Consider the following 17674-nt stretch of genomic DNA (forward strand, 5'->3'; position numbering starts at 1 on the left):
CTCCATGGGTAATCGGGTCAACGCGCGGATCCTATAGTTGTAAAACGACACCGTTTTAAATAGACTATATAAGTCAAATTTCGCCCCAAAAAATCATTTTAACATCCGTTTTTTTTAAAAAAAAAAAGAAAAAAAATCCTCTGAAAGAGAATTCGGGGGCCGATCCTGGAGCTGCTGAGCCTCCGTCTAGGGGTCTCCTCACGCGCTCACGCGCCGTCCTGTACGGTGGTCTGAAGGTTAAAATCCTCGTCCTTCCACAGGTAATCTTTTCCCCTTTTTAAAAGTTACTATTTTTTGCTGAAAATAATGTACATATATGCATATGTTCTAAAAAAACACACAGTTAAATCACCTTTTCTTTGAAACTGATTGTATTCTCTTTTTATTTCTGTATGCGTAATCGTTACAAGGGTTACAAAGGCTTTTTATAGCCGTTGTTTATTACAAAAAACTGGGAAAGAAATCTTCAATTTCTTTCTATGTTTTGTGTCTTTGACCACGATCTGTTGAGATTCTTTTAGTTTCCTTTTCTTGCTCTTTGTATCTGCTGTGTTTCCTTTTTTTACAGGTATCCCAATGATCTCGGCGTTAATGGTGGTACCAAGGCTAGAGGGGAGGCCTGAGATCGCGGTGCTGGACGGTCATGAGAGGGACGGACGCACTGATGGCGCGTCAGTATGCATTGATGGCCTCGATCTGGGGAGTTGCACCGACGCTCCCTGAATCTTCCAAAAACTGTTGCGGCGCGAGGGGAAAGAGCTAGGGTTGAAAACCCTAGCTAATAATTTTGGGTTTTTGGGCCTCTATTATTCGGGTCCAGTTTAGGTCTGGGCTTCGGGTATATTTGGGCTAAGGTTGTAATTGTAATGTGTAACACCCCTATCCCGTAACCGTCGCCGGAATAGGTAAGAGGCATTACCAGACTTGTAACTCATGCCAGATCAGTAAAATTTTGAACATTTTCTTGAAGTAAAGATCATTCAATTGGGTAATTGCTAGACACAACCAGGGATAAAATTAAAAAAAAAAACTTAAAAAAGTAAACATTCAAAAGATGTCATATTCGCATAACTTATATACATTAACCAAAATATCCTCCCACTACTAGTCTATTCTATACATGCCATAAGATAATCCAAAACATAGCAGTACCAAACAGTGGATAGTGATAATGTGACTAGTTACTGACGATCCCCGAGCCTGTAGCTTCCAAATGAGATCTATAAAACAGAGGAAACAAAGTAAACGGAGTAAGCATTACAATGCTTAGTAAGTTTTAAGCAGTGTCAACAGATAACAATCAAATTATAACATAGTTGTTCATATTTTAATTTCACTCTTCCTTTGGGAATACCATCCCTTTACTGAATATGCACATCTCATCATATATAATACGCAGATAAATTCTCTCTTGATAGTGATCTCTTATAAACATAGGTACATTACATATTTTCACCTAACTTTCCACAATTGACCAAACACACAATAATAATAGAACAGTCTTATTGCTTTACTCACATATGCATCACATAACGACCTTGTGATTTAGTCCAAATCAAGCTTAAATATAATCTCAAAATACATACCTGACCAACTTAACGCATTGAACGTATTTATTACCAATTGTTACTGTGAAGTCGTATAATCTTATGCTTTACTCGAATCTTCAGCGAAACCTTTAGCTCGAATAGTCCCCACACGTAGTCATCGGGTCTTACCCGGACATAATCTCCACACGTAGTCATCGGGTTTTACCCGGACATAATCTCCACACGTAGTCATCGGGTCTTACCCGGACATAATCTCCACACGTAGTCATCGGGTCTTACCCGGAATATATTTCCAAGTTTCATGTACATTTAATCACATGTTACAACATTCAGATCGACTGTCATATTTGTAATTCATTTGCCTCATCAAATATCTAATAATACACACCTTTCACATTTGGTCATTCGGCCACAATATACACACATCTCCTACATATTTCACACTAGTCATTTGGCTTTACCACATATACATTTCTCATACATATTTCACACTAGCCATTCGGCTTTACCACATATACATATCTCATATATATTTCACATTAGTCATTCGGCTTTACCACGTATACATATCTCATATATATTTCACATTAGTCATTCGGCTTTACCACATATACATATCTCATATATATTTCACATTAGTCATTCGGCTTTACCACATATACATATCTCATACATATTTCACACTAGCCATTCGGCTTTACCACATATACATATCTCATATATATTTCACATTAGCCATTCGGCTTTACCACATATACATATCTCATACATATTTCACATTAGCCATTCGGCTTTACCACATATACATATCTCATACATATTTCACACTAGCCATTCGGCTTTACCACATATACATATCTCATACATATTTCACACTAGCCATTCGGCTTTACCACATATACATATCTCATATATATTCCACATTAGCCATTCGGCTTTACCACATATACATATCTCATACATATTTCACATTAGCCATTCGGCATTACCACATATACATATCTCATACATATTTCACATTAGCCATTCGGCTTTACCACATATACATATCTCATACATATTTCACATTAGCCATTCGGCTTTACCACATATACATATCTCATATATATTTCACATTAGCCATTCGGCTTTACCACATATACATATCTCATATATATTTCACATTAGCCATTCGGCTTTACCACATATACATATCTCATATATATTTCACATTAGCCATAAACATATCTCATATATATTTCACATTAGCCATTCGGCTTTACCACATATACATATCTCATACATATTTCACACTAGCCATTCGGCTTTACCACATATACATATCTCATACATATTTCACACTAGCCATTCGGCTTTACCACATATACATATCTCATACATATTTCACACTAGCCATTCGGCTTTACCACATATACATATCTCATATATATTTCACATTAGCCATTCGGCTTTACCACATATACATATATAATACATATCTCATACATATTTCACACTAGCCATTCGGCTTTACCACATATACATATCTCATATATATTTCACATTAGCCATTCGGCTTTACCACATATACATATCTCATATATATTTCACACTAGCCATTCGGCTTTACCACATATACATATCTCATACATATTTCACACTAGCCATTCGGCTTTACCACATATGAGGCTTTACCACATATACATATCTCATATATATTTCACATTAGCCATTCGGCTTTACCACATATACAAATCTCATACGTATTCACACTAGCCATTCGGCTTTACCACATATACATATCTCATATATATTTCACATTAGCCATTCGGCTTTACCACATATACATATCTCATATATATTTCACATTAGACATTCGGCTTTACCACATATACATATCTCATACATATTTCACACTAGCCATTCGGCTTTACCACATATACATATCTCATACATATTTCACATTAGCCATTCGGCTTTACCGCATATACATATCTCATATATATTTCGCATTAGCCATTCGGCTTTACCACATATACATATCTCATACATATTTCACACTAGCCATTCGGCTTTACCACACATATATATATTTATCTTGTACATCAATTTCAGCAATAGCTTATAAGCAACTCAAATAGTTTCATCAATGTTTACAACAAATTCACATATTCACTACAAGCTGTTTTCCTGAGCAATAGTCACTAAATTATTTATAACTGGAGCTACAAAACTCAAAATCAATTTCTGTTAATTTTCCCTGAATATAGACTCATATATCTTCCATCCATAAAATTTTCGGAATTTTAGGTTAGGCCAATCAATACCAGATTTTTCTTAAAGTTTCCCCTGTTTCACTGTTTGACTAATCTGACCACTCTTCACTACGAATAAAATTGCTCATTGTACAGAATTCAAAATATGTTCTATTTGATTTCATTTGAAACTAGACTCATTAAGGAGTCTAAGAATATATATTTTATCTTATAACCATTTTTGTACAAATTATAATGATTTTCTAAAACAGAACAGGGGATTTCAGAGTCATTCTGACACTGTCTCACACAACTTTAAATATCTCTTTATAGGAAATTTCTTTGCTTACACGATCTCTTTTATAAGAAACTAGACTAATTAAGCTTTGATTACATATTTTATTCAGCCTATAATTCCACACCAACAATTTATAGTGATTTTCTAAAATCACGTTACTGCTGCTGTCCTAAGCAAATTATTACAATTTGCTCTTAAATTTCCAAGTCCAAACACTTATGAACTTACCATTTGAGTTTGAGACATATCATGGCCACATCATATCTTATTAAATCAACTCATTATGTCCTATTATGATTGAATTTACTCAACGTTTAATCACTTAAAACTTACCTCGGAAGTGGTCGACGACTAGATATCCACGGCTATTCGCTTACTTTCTCTTTCCCTATCCGACTTTGATCCTCTTTGCTCTTAAGCTTAAGTAAAACAATAGATTTGCTTAAGTACTTAACTAATATTATTCACTTAACAATCACATTTGGCAATCACATATCATTTAATCTATATCTAAAACAATAGATTTCAATATGTATCATATTTAATAAAACATGCCATGACTCGATTTCATGCTTATTTAATTTATATCTAATTCACATTCACAAGCAAGGAGTCACTTAATTTATCATGCTTCCTTATACATGAATTTAATCATATTGCCGAATGTCCTTATGTGTACATGGTACATACCTAAGGCATATATATATATATATATATATATATATATACCTATATATGACCATTACAATTTAAACATTTAATCATAATCGGCAAGCTTTATTTCAACTATTTAAGGTGCAAACCAATTATGTTATTCATTAACATTTCGTCATATTAAATCTTTGATTAACCAATTTAACACATACCAAAATCCAATCATACATCTAACCTTTATCTCAATACTAAACCGAGTTACAAGATTATACATTACACTAAGCATATCATTAAACATACCTATTCAATTTAGCTAATTTCATAGCCGATTAATCACCTTACCCCACATTACTCAATGACGAATATTAACCCAACATCACAAGCATAATCACCATGAAACTTACCTTAATACACATTTTATCCCATTGCCGAATACATATATATATCATCAAACAAATATTTATTCACATAACAACAATTCATTCACATCTCTATAAATGATCATAATTGGACATTATAAACAAATCAACTAGTTTAGCATTCAAATTCTTCTAACCATTCCTCAATCACTTACTCAATGAACAACAATCCAAGCACATCAAAGCATAGTCGAATGTATCATTCTTCTTAAATTCATATTCGAACACCCAATTATACCTTAACTTATCCATTTCTTTCATTTAAACAACCCACATAACTTATTCATTCATGAACACATTCGGTACTATGCATGTTTACAAATATTTCTTGGCACCTTTATCACATTTTCACAATCGGCATAACCATGTTACCAATCTAATACATCAAAATTTACTTATCCAAGACTACATTCAGCATATATATATTCACATAAACACAATAGCCGAATGCATCACTTCAAGCCAATAACAAAAATTGAGTCATGGGCTATGAAAGGAGCTTAGCAATTAACTCAATTTCACATAAATTAACAAGAAATAAAATTAAACATACCTCCAATTAGAATCACCAAGGCCAAATATCAAAGAGCCCTTTTGTTCTACCTTAGATTTTGAGCTTGTTCCATTGCCGAAATCCTCAAAGCATTTTTCTCCATTCTTTCTCAAACATTCACATGAACAAGGCAAGGATGTATGGACTTCTTTTTTTTTTCTAATACTTATTTCCTATTATAAAACCATGTAGTCATTATAATATTAATACAAAATGCATATATTTTGTATCCCATACCATCATGGCCGGCCACTTCCTCTAAAGTGGGGAGTTTGACATGCAAGTCTACATTTTTTTCCACCATGCATTATTTGCCCACTACCATTTAACCTATCACATTTCCAAAGTTTCACACATAAGTCCTTTCTAATTAATTTCACATTTAAAAGACAAAATCAAAACATGAAATTTTCACACACACACTTCCACTTATAATAGGCATAAAATATAACATTTAATTATTCTTGTGACTCGATTTTGTGGTCCCGAAACCACTTCTCGACTAGAGTCAAATTAGGCTGTCACATAATGGGTCAAGGGTGTAAACGGGTTAAGGGATAGTTTAAAGGGTATTTGGGCTACCGAGTGTAGGTTTTAACTTTTGGGCTGTAAAGGGACTGTTTAACAAATAAACATTTATTTATTTTAATTTTGCTTTTGGGTTTCAAGGCCCGATCAAATTTGGGTTATTACAGCTGCCCCTCTCTGCTTATTGCTGTGTAATAGGAATCAAGCAAAGACTCGTAGAAGGACCCAATTTGACCGGCTTTATCAAATAATGGAATTCAATTTTATGACTACTATGTTGATATCTTTGATCTGCTCCCCGCCGATCATAGAGATGTCGAATCTGCTTCTTCGATTTGTGGGGATGCCAAATCAGTTTGAGTCTTTTTTGAGAACATTAGAGAGTCATATCTTCTACGTCCTCGATTTGTTCCTTGTAAGCACAAGGATGCCAAATCATCTTGAGTCTATTTGAGAACATTTGAGAGTCATATCTGCAATATCCTCGATTTGCCAAATCATCTTGAGTCTGTTTGAGAACATTTGAAAGTCATATCTACAATGTCCTCGATTTGTTCCTTGTAAACACAAGAATACCAAATCATCTTGGATCTGCTTCAGTATAAAGATCTGAAGGTTAGATCTGTTATATTTGAGAATGTCTGAGAGTCAAATCTGCTATGTCCTCGATTTGTTCCTTGTAAACACAAGAATACCAAATCATCTTGGATCTGCTTCAGTATAAACATCTGAAGGTTAGATCTACTATCTTTGAGAACATCTGAGAGTCAAATCTGCTATGTCCTCGATTTGTTCCTTGTAAACACAAGAATACCAAATCATCTTGGATCTGCTTCAGTATAAACATTTGAAGGTTAGATCTGCTATCTTTGAGAACGTCTGAGAGTCAAATCTGCTATGTCCTCGACTTGTTTTTTGTAAACACAAGAATACCAAATCATCTTGGATCTGCTTCAACATAAATGTCTAAAGTCTAGATCTGCTGTCTTCAATTTATTTCCCATAAGCATAGGGCTGCCATGTTGAAATCTTTGATCTTTATGACCTGTAAGATGAGTATGTGCCTATGCCTAAGTATGCTATGGTTGAAATGAGTCGAATGCCCTTAACATGTTATGATGCAAAGTGCTGTGAATATGACCCCTATCTCAGGTGTCATTATTCATTCCTTCATTTCTCTTTCTCAAAACTTTATTCTTACTCAGCTTGTAGGCCTTCCTCCAATGCTATGATCTACTGAGGATGTCTGTAAGAATTGAATCATCCATTTCTTTTTTTTTAACTGGAAGAAAGAAATCCCTCGAGTTCCTTCATTTCTTACTTACATGAATTTCTCGAACAATTGTCCTGTTTTAGTTTCTTGTATTATCTAGAAATTCCAAAGTAATGTGCAAAACTTCGTTTGTGAAAATATTTTAGCTCATCTATCATTATTTCAATGCAACATACTTTAAAAATATCAGGAGATGAGTAAATCTTTGAGAATAATTGGATTTGAATTGTTAACAGTACAAAGGAAATAAGTCTGAGAGCATATCTTTAAGAAGAAATAGAATCTAAAGATAGCAAACAGGATAAAAATCAGATGCTCTAAATATCACCGCTTGAGTATCTATACATTAGTTCCCCGAAGCCTTTCTTGAGTTCGACATGTGTTTAAAAGATCCAAAGTACTTTGTTGATGCCCCAATGTACACTGTGCCTCACTCTCTATCAAGTCAAATATAGCAAGGTTGCTGTATGCCCTTCAAAATTGGAGCTGCCCTTTCGGGTTTTCAACTCAAAATCCCTTTGGTCACAAGGTGCCCTTTGTGGGTTTTCACCTTGGCCTCTCCATTTTTTTTTTCAAAATTCAAGGCGCCCTTTGCGGGTTTTCACCTTGGATTCTTTTCTCTTTTAGACAAAGTACTTTTTGACTGAGTCTGAGTTCACCAGATTGGATAGGCTCTTTCCATCCATTTCTGTCAAAATCAATGCACCACCAGAAAAAGCCTTCTTCACGACGTATGGCCCCTCCCAATTTGGCATCCATTTTCCTCTAAAGTCCTTCTGAATGGGAAGGATTTTCTTTAGCACAAGGTCCACCTCATGGAATTCCCTTGACGAACCTTTTATCATAAGCTCGCATCATACGCTTCGGTACATCGACCATGTTGGATAGCCTTCACCTCTTTTCCTCAATCAAGTTTAGTGGTCATATCGAGATCGAACCCATTCAGCTTCATCTAACCTTATCTCTGTTAAAATTCGAGAGAAGGTATTTCCACTTCAATAGGTAAAACTGCTTCCATCCCGTAAACTAACGAGAACAGAGTTGCCCCAGTAGAAGTTCTAACAGATGTTCGATAAGCCAAGAGTGCAAACGGTAGCTTTTCATGCCAATCCCTATAAGTCTCAGTCATCTTTCCCACTATTTTCTTAATGTTCTTGTTGGCAGCCTCCACTGCCCCATTCATCTTTGGACGATAGGGTGAAGAGTTGTGATGCTTGATTTTGAACTGGTCGCAAACCTCTGCTATCGTTTTGTTGTTCAAATTCAATGCATTGTCGGATATGATCCTCTCAGGCATTCCATACCGACAAATGATTTCCTTCTTCAAAAATCGACTTACAGCTGACTTACTAACATTTACGTAAGAAGCAGCCTCTACCCATTTTGTAAAGTAGTCAATAACTACGAAAATAAACCGATGTCCATTCGAAGCTTTCGGCGATATTGGTCCGATGACATCCATGCCCCACATGGAAAATGGCTTTGGAGACGTCATGACATGTAAAGGTGAGGGTGGTACATGAATTTTGTCCCCATAAATCTGACACTTATGGCATTTTTTGGCATAATTGATACAGTCTCCTTCCATAGTGGCCCAGTAATAGCCAAACCTCATGATTTGTCTTGCCATCGTGAACCCATTTGCATGCGTACCACATACACCTTCATAGATCTCTTCTAGAATTAGCTTGGCTTCCACAAAATCGACACATCTCAAAAGTACTTGGTCTTTCCTTCTCTTGTATAGAACATCCCCGTCCAAAACATAGTCACAAGCTAATCTTCTCAAGGTTCATTTGTCATTTTCGGATGCATGTGCTGGATATTTACGATCTCTTACATATCTCAATATATCCTGATACCAAGGATTGTCATCCTTTTCTTCCTCTTCAAGGTTACAACAGCTAGCTGGAAATTCATAGACACTCATTTGAATTGGTCTCATCTCTTCCTCTTTGTTTGCCTTAATCATTGAAGCCAAGGTTGCTAAAGCATCTGCCATCTGATTCTCATCTCGTGGGAAATAGTTGAAGGTGATGTCATTGAACTCTCTTAGTAACCCCAAAACTACCATTCAATAATTGATCAACTTAGGGTCTTTTGTCTCCCATTCACCTCTTAGCTGATAGATTACCAATGCAGAATCTCCATATACTTCTAGGGTTTTTATGCCTCTTTTTATGGCTGCTTAGAGCCCCATGATGCATGCTTCGTATTCAGCCATATTATTTGTACAGTCAAAATCCAACTTGCACGTGAATGGGTAATGGTCTCCATTCGGGGATACCAAGACTGCCCCAATTCCATTTCCGACTGCATTAGAAGCCCCATCAAAATTTAGCTTCCATAGAGAATCTTCAGTTGCTGCTATACACATTAGCTCCTCATTTGGAAAATCAAAATTCAATGGCTCGTAATCCTCCAAAGCTCTACTGGCCAAGAAGTCTGCCACCGCACTTCCTTTGATAGCCTTCTGACTTACATAGACTATATCGAACTCTGAAAGCAATATTTTCCATCTCGCCATTCTTCCATTTAGAGCCGTTGATTCCATCATGTATTTTAATGGATCTAATTTTGAGATGAGCCAACTAGTATAGTATAGCATGTAATGTCTTAATCTCCATGTGGTCCAAATTAATGCACAGCATAACTTTTCGATTGACGAATATCTCATTTCACAGTCAGTGAATTTCTTACTGAGATAATAAATTGCCTTTTCCCTTTTCCCTGACTCGTCATGCTGACCAAGCACACATCCCATAGAATTGCTGAACACTGACAAGTATAGTATTAACGGTTTATCTGGATTAGGCGGAGATAACACTGGAGATTCAACAAATACTGCTTGACTTTCTCAAAAGCATTCTGGCATTCTTCATCCCAAGTACCTTGATTGTGCTTTCTGAGGAGACGAAAGATAGGATCACATTTCTCAGTCAATTGTGAAATGAACCGAGCAATGTAATTCAACCTTCCTAGGAATCCTCGAACTTATTTTTGAGTATGTGGTGGAGGCAACTCTCATATGGCTCTGACCTTGTCTGAGTCAACTTCAATTCCCTTTTCACTGACTACGAAGCCTAATAGCTTCCCCGATCTAGCTCTAAAGGTGCACTTTGCTGGATTGAGCTTCAACTGAAACTTTCTCAACCTTAAGGACAACTTTCTCAAGACCTCAATGTGTTCTTTTTCTGTTCGTGACTTGGCGATCATATCATCAATGTATACCTCAATATCCTTATGCATCATGTCATGAAACAAGTTTACCATGGCTCGTTGGTATGTTGCCCCTGCGTTCCTTAACCCAAACGGTATTACTTTATAACAAAAGGTGCCCCACAATGTTATGAAAGTAGTTTTATCAATATCCTCTGGATGCATCTTTATCTGATTGTATCCTGAGAAGCCGTCCATGAAGGAGAACAACGAATATTCCACTGTGTTGTCTACTAAAGTGTCAATGTGTGGCAGAGGAAAATTATCCTTTGGGCTTACTTTGTTTAGATCTCTATAATCAACGCACATTTGTACCTTCCCGTCTTTCTTAGGGACAGGTACAATATTAGCTACCCATTCAGAGTACTTCACTTCCTGCAAAAATCCTGCATCAAACTGCTTCTTGACCTCATTTTTTATTTTCAGGACAATGTCTGGCCGCATCCTTCGTAACTTCTGTTGGACCGGTCTACATTCTTGTCTTATCGAAAGACGATGTACTACAATGTCAGTACTCAATCCGGGCATATCCTGATAAGACCATGCAAAGATATCCTTAAATTCCTGAAGCAACTCAATCAAGCTACGCCTTGTGTCATTAGCGATCAGTGTTCCAATTTTCACCTCCTTCCCCTCCTCTAGGGCTATATTCTCTATTGCCTCTTTTTCATGTGGCATGATTTGTTTCTCCTCTTGTTTTACCATTCTTAATAGATCGAGAAATACGTCACAATCTTGAACATCTTCAAAATCCTGAGGCTCCTCTAAACACATGTCTTGCTTACAAGAGAAAACAGGAGCAGCAGTATTAGCGCTCATATCGTTGATATCTAGAGACCTGTGAGGGGTATGAAAGAATATACAAAGAATGAATAAATTTAAGAATGATCGTTTATGTGCTATGAATAAAAGAATAAGAGTTGTTAGAATTTAAAGGAATATTGGTTGATAAAAATGAAGCAATACCCTTTTAAATTGATAAAAGTTATGTTTTATATGAATAATAACAGATGAACATAAGCCTATTTTCACAAACATAATCTTACTACTCCTAAGCCCTAGAGTAATAAACATGTTTCGACAATTACTCTGAAAAATTTCTAAAGACTACAGGAAGATCCTCCGCAGTCCAATTGTTTAGAGAGCTCCCCGGTTCATAAGGGCGAATACCCTCAAGGTTTTCCTGTCCAAACCACTCACTATGTACAACATTGATTTGATGACTCTCTTCTACCAGCAACCCTCCTGACTTAAAGGTTTTGGATATAGGTGGGAATGTCATTAGTTCCCACTTTACTTCTCCTCCGTTCAAACGCGCCTTCCTTTTTGCTTGACACTTTTCCATCTCCTGTCTCTTTTGTTTATGGTCTGGCTTAAAACCCAAACCAAAGCGATCCTTCTTCTCCATCAATTTTGGGACTTGAATCCCTCCTTGCAACTATTTTCCTAGTCCTTTTCCTGGCAATGCTCCTTTCCCCATCATTATTTGCAGGGCCATCCTTGTTGCTCTAGACATTCTGGGAACCGGCACCTCGCTTCCCTCTGAAATGAAGGTAGCATTAACAATTTCCAAGGAACGAAAAGAACACTCAATAGCCTCCTCCTTTGTCTCCACATAAGGAGGTTTACTAGTGACGGCTGCTATGATGTCCTCCTCTACATTGATGGTTATCAAGCGTCCATCTATCACCAACTTCAATTTTTGATGCAGTGAAAAAGGCACTGCTCCTGCCGAGTGTATCCATGGCCTCCCCAACAAACAATTATAGGAGGGCTTGATATCCATTACCAGGAAGTCAACTTCATACGTATTTGGTCCAATCTCCAGAGGGATGTCAATTCGTCCCATTACTTTCCTTTCAGTTCCGTCAAAGGCTCTTACCACATTATGACATGTCTTCATGTGCGTGTTGTCGATGGGTAATCTGTTCAATGTAGATAATGGAAGGACATTTAAAGCGGACCCATTATCAACGAGTACAGTTGAAGCATGTATCCTTTGCAACGAGTGGTGATGTGCAAAGCCTTAGTTGACCCTATGCCCCCAGGTGGAATTTCATCATCATTGAAGTAGATGAAATTATCAGCACTGATATTATTTATCAATCGGTCCAACTTATTGACAGATATATCATGAGTGACATATGTCTCATTAAGTACCTTCAACAACGCTTCTCGATGCACTTCAGAGCTTAGCAGTAAGGCTAAAACTGATATGCATGCTGGTTGCTTACGTAACTGCTCGACGACACTGTACTCACTATGCTTAAGGAACTTTAGAAATTCCTTAGCTTCCTCCTCCCTCACTGGCTCGTTAACAGGTACTTCACTCTTTTTCTCAATTTCAACATTCTTGGGTTTTGCGGGCTCCACTCTGACATCCCCCATATCATAACGCTTCCCACTCCGCGTATGGTAACCTTCATTTTGTACATCCTTAGATGCGCTAGCTATGTTGCCTTCTCTCGACACCGTCACGCTACAGTCATAACTCCATGATACTTTCTTGCTATCCTTGTAAGGGAAAGGAGTAGGTGTATGGATAATAACCTTGGGCGCTGCTGGTGTCCCCATTTTATTATTCCCTAGCAGGGAGATAATGATCTTTAGTCTATTGGTTCTTTGCTGTTCATTTTCCAGCACACATACTTGCTTTTCACTAGAGCTACCTTCATAAACCTGTAGCTCTTTGTTGTCTATGAAGCCTTGTACCAAGGCCTTGAATTCCTCGCAATCTTCACGAAACTCACCGTAATCCCACGTTCTTTCTTTCATATTTTTAGAGGTCAACATACCTCTCTTCATCATCTCCTCCTAGATTATCCTCATAGGCATCCTTATCTCATCAACCTTTTCCTTTTCCCTTTTTTCACCTGCTTAACCAATGGCATTTACTCCCTGATTGTCATGGTTCGGCAAAGGATTCTCAGTATTTGAGGTACTCTCAAATTTCAAAACCCCATTCTTGATCAACCTCTCCACGGCTTTCTTAAATCTAGTACAATTCTCGATTAAGTGCCCCGATATTCCAGCATGATACTCACATCTGGCATTTGCATCATACCATTTAGGATACGGAGGTTGTAATGGTTTTAAATGGAAAGGGACTATAGCATGCGCATCATATAGATTTTGATAGAGCTCCCTATACGTCACAAGTATAAGCGTAAATTGCATCCTCTCATGCCTAGTGTTGGATTCTTGCTTTTGAGAGCCTTGTTGCCCAATTGTGGCTACTTTGGGCTGGCTAACTGTGACTGCTTTTGAATTAAAATCACTTGTTTTGTTTACCTTGTTGTCTTTTCTTCTTGGGGCTGATCTTTTGGCTACTTCCCCCTCAATTCTTCCTCCTCTTATAGAATTCTCTATCATCTCTCCTGCCATAACTATGTCCGCGAAACTTTTAGTAGTGCTTCCAATCATATGAGTAATAAATGGGGCTTTTAGAGTATTAATAAATAACATAGTGGTCTCCTTCTCCAACAGTGGTGGTTGAACCTGCATCGCTACCTCTCTCCACCTCTGTGCATATTGCCTAAAATTCTCATTAGGCTTCTTCTCCATGTTTTGCAGGGTAATCCTGTCAGGGGTCAAGTCTGTTACATGATTGTACTGTTGCATGAAGGCTTGTGCAAGATCCCTCCATGAACTTATTCTAGCCCGGCTCAACTGATTATACCATTTGGCTGCCGCTCCTATCAAACTATCTTGAAAACAATGGATCAACAGCTGATCATTGTTTACATACCCCGTCATCCTTCTACAAAATATTGTGATATGGGCCTCTGGGCAAGTAGTGCTATTGTACTTTTCAAATTCTGGCATTTTGAATTTGTGAGGTAACACTAGGTTTGGGACCAGACTTAAGTCCTTGGCATCAACCCCATGATTATTGCCAGTGCCTTCCAAAGCCTTGAACTTTTCTTCTAACCATCTGCAGCGTTCATCCAATTGCCTTGTAGCTTCGGCTCTCAAATCCTCCTTTTCCACCATATCTAGATCGGGAACAAGAGGATTAGTAAGGTTGTCACCCATATTAAGCCCTGAACCAATCAAAAAATTCACATGGACACCAGTATCAATTGGCCCATGCTGAGGCCTCACAGTAGTAGATGGCCTTCTAGGAGGTGCCTCAGTTTGCAATGATACATGCGGCGGTGTAAAACCTGGAGGAGGACCCTCATTTTCCTCTTCAGTGATGGCCATAGGAGCCTTTCCTTTATCAGTGGCCCTCAGTAACTGAGCCATTTCGGCCATTATATTCCTCTGAGCTTCCATCATTTGCTCCCTCATCTCATTCTGCATTTTAGCCAACTGCTCTTGCAACTGGTCTTGCATATCCTTTTGCAACTGCTCAAACCTTTGATCCATGTTCTTAGTTTTAGTGCGAGTGCCGTAAGGATGTGTGATTTCCAGTTTTCCTTTTCTACCTTTATAAAGAAACTTTAACTAATTAGGGTCTTTCTATAACCTTAAATGCATATGATATGATGTAATGCAAATGTATGAATGCAATAAAGGCATCAATCTCGATTCAATCTCATTTAGAAATCTTTATTTAGAAAAAGAATATCTTTACATATAAATGGATTACAAGTACGCTTTCGCCCTAATGCCCAAAGTTTTAACTCTATCTAATAAAAGGGCTAACTCTCTTCCTATGTCTGACGATGACCCACACATCATACTCAATACATCGGCTCGTACTGCCAAGTCTTGCACATATTTAGCAACCTCTCGAATCTAAGCTATGGCTTCTCCCATGACATGATCCCTTTCTCTAATCTGCCCTCTAGACTGATGAAGCTCTCCCTTTAGATAATCTCCTTGCATCTCGAGTTGCTTGATCTGAAGTTTACCTTCCTGCAATGCTGCTTCCAAATCTTCAACTTTACTCGTTAGCTCTTTTAACTCGACCGTAGAATCATGGTTGCGATGCCAACGAAGGGATCTCCCAAGCTCAGTTATTTTAGACTTCAACCCTTTATTCTCTTCTTCTAATGCCAAATTCCGCAATTGCATCTCCTGAAACTTCTTCTCCCAGTACTCAGCTCTAGCCTTGCCTTCTTGGACCTCTTTCTGTAACTGATCTGAAGATCCTCCTACTTTCGCTCTTCTCAAGGATACCTGTGCCTTTTTGTAGTGTTCCTTCAAGTAATCTCAATCCTCTTCAATCTTCATCTTTTCCTTTCTTTCTTTTTCGACCTCCATCTTCTGGACATCAATATCTAAACTCAAGTACATCTTTTCTTCTTCAAGCTTTGCTATCCTTTTCTCGAGCTCCAGATTTTTCCTCTCAAATTCTTGCTTCATAATTTCTAACTCCGAGGGCATCACTTGCAGATATTCCTCCATCGGTCGAGCTCCTTTCATATTTGGCTTAGGAATATTATCATTAATCTTTCTACCTCTCCATTCAACATATTCTGGAGTCGTAGCAGGGCCAATAGCTATTCCTTTCAACCGACACATCTTGTTCCAAGCGCTAGAGATCTCACTGACCTTTTTCTTGTAATCGGCTCCTCTATATGCGAACTCACTTTGAATTAGCCCATGAGTTGCTGGCACGAACTGCTTCAAACCGAATTGCCTTAACACGAGCAAGGGGGCATAACCAATGGCACCTCAAATTCCCGATAAAGGGACCCAATCAAAACTGCCGCAACGGTAAATAATCTCACCAGGAATCATCCATGGAGCTCTCCACTCAACATCTTTCGACTGAAGATTTTGCAGTAGTGCCATCCAATTCTCCTCTGGAACATCAACTCTCCTAGTTGAAACGACTATGTCCTTTAGCGGTGAGTAATCCTCGAAGAAAACCCAACAAACGGCCTTATCTATCAACCGAAAATGACTATAGAACCAAGCTAGAAGTAATTGTGCACAACCAACAAACCTGCCTGCACCAGCTTTCTTACATGTGCCTAACGACATGAACGTTTCTGCCAAAATTGTAGGGATAGAGGTGACCCTCTTACTGAGTCTATAGAAAGGATCCATGGTTGCCTCATCCACATATCCCAAAGCCCTAGGGAACACCATCAATCCGTACAAACTTAAGGCAAAAACATCTACCCTCTTTGCTTCATCAGGGTGTGTCAAAATCGGACCCTTCAAAGCATCTCATGAAATGCACTTCCACTCGCCCTTCTCTTTAATTCTGGCAGTAATCCACTGCTCGCTCATCCCTGTAATAGCCATCAATTTCTTCCAAAAGGTAGGGACATTAACAGCTCAAGAATAGATTCTATCCACCTGGAACCTGGGACAACGTAACAAGGCAGTGTACTCCTCTACAGTAGGCACCAAGTCTACCTCCCCGAAAGTAAAGCAACTGTACACTGGATTCAAAAACTAAGCGAGGGCTCGGAACAAGTGCTCATCTATTTGAACATCGAGCAAGTAAGGTAAGTCTCCGTAATTACCATAGAATAACTATTTAGTCTCGTTGCCCCATTGATCCCAAATCTCCTTAAGCTCTTGGAGATTATTCTGCGTAACACTGATGCGAGTATATCCTGACAGGTCCAACATATATCCCGCAGTTATACTATCTCCCTTTTCTAACTGAGTTTGCTCAGACCATCTATGGACGTTGGCGTTGCCCTCCACTCTATCAAGAAGTCCGTTTTCCATAATAAAACTCTCTAATTTAGACACTGACTGTGAATCGATACCTTTGTAAATGCAAAATGTCATGCAAACAAAAGAAAAGAAATAGTCATTATCACATGATATCAATAAATCTCAACAATAATTCATAAGGGTAATATCTAAAGTTTAACTCTAACTAAGTTGGGCTCTTACGGCTTTTCTATAGTGAGGTTTAGTTCTAAAGTTGAGGTACCTGAACCAGCAGATTCCTCGATCCTCACCCATTATAGGCTCATTTGAATCGAGTTCAGTTCAGGGGGACACATTTCCCTATGGCTACACGGAGATG

This window comes from Gossypium arboreum, chromosome 7 (genome assembly GCF_025698485.1).
Source record: "Gossypium arboreum isolate Shixiya-1 chromosome 7, ASM2569848v2, whole genome shotgun sequence".
NCBI lineage: Eukaryota > Viridiplantae > Streptophyta > Magnoliopsida > Malvales > Malvaceae > Gossypium > Gossypium arboreum.